The 894-nt window shown below is 41.3% G+C and overlaps 1 long non-coding RNA gene across 1 annotated transcript in view; it reads right to left on the reverse strand.

Moving 5' to 3' along the window:
- LOC109299469 overlaps nucleotides 1-884 on the reverse strand; it is a 2,381-nt gene extending 1,497 nt beyond the window's left edge. Inside the window, exon 1 of the long non-coding RNA XR_002097872.1 lies at nucleotides 332-884. This is a non-coding gene — a long non-coding RNA (uncharacterized LOC109299469). The remainder of the gene's footprint in view (nucleotides 1-331) is intronic.
- Nucleotides 885-894: the final 10 nt, after the last annotated feature.

Genomic DNA, 894 nt, shown 5'->3' on the forward strand with positions numbered 1-894 from the left:
AGTAGGCATTGGGGGAGTCCCTGTTTCCCTGAGCACTACCAGGAGTGACTAGAAATAACGGTCACAACCTGGCAGAGGGTAAATTCAGATTAGACATCAGGAGGTGCTATTTCACTGTTAGGACGGCTAGGATCTGGAACCAACTTCCAAGTGAAGTGGTGCTAGCTCCTACCCTGGGGGTCTTTAAGACAAGGCTTGACAATCACCTTGCTGGGGTCATTTGACCCCAGTACTCTTTCCTTGCCTTGGCAGGGGGTCAGACTTGATGATCTGCTCAGGTCCCTTCTGATCCTACTAACTATGAAACTGTGAAACTATGAAACTATGAAACCTTGCATACACACTACTTCTCTTATACTATGTTTAACCTACAAAATCACAAACCAAAATGACTGTCACACTTATGCTAAGCAATGTAAAAATCAAAATGGATTCTCAACTAAGGCTAACTTACACAGTTATTTAAGAAACCTAAAATGGATATTGGTTATACAATAATAATTAACAAAGCAATAAAGGGTATTATAAAGGCAATATCAAGAGTATATAAAGGGAAATTAACTTTAGCTCAACACTAGGATGTTAGGACAGCTCCTCAAAGAAAATTCACATAATCCTGTAAGCACCAAAACTGTGGTTGGCATCATTGACCCACTTGTAGCACAACTTCAGTACCTTGATCTGCAGTGGTATTGCTGGCAGTCAGGACTGTAACCACAGGCTGCCATTTCTCTGGCAAATTCACTTGAAGACCACCTGATTGCTGTATGTGCACTAACACTTCATTCCTAGTGATTCCAGCTGGTGCTGTGCTTGAAGGTACGAGTGGAAGTAATTGGTAAAAATATATCCTAAAGTACATAGTTAGTAAGCATGATAGGGTTGGCAAGGCAT

The sequence above is a fragment of the Gavialis gangeticus genome, unplaced genomic scaffold, assembly GCF_001723915.1.
Source record: "Gavialis gangeticus isolate Ggan-Ray unplaced genomic scaffold, GavGan_comp1, whole genome shotgun sequence".
In the NCBI taxonomy this organism is placed as follows: domain Eukaryota; kingdom Metazoa; phylum Chordata; order Crocodylia; family Gavialidae; genus Gavialis; species Gavialis gangeticus.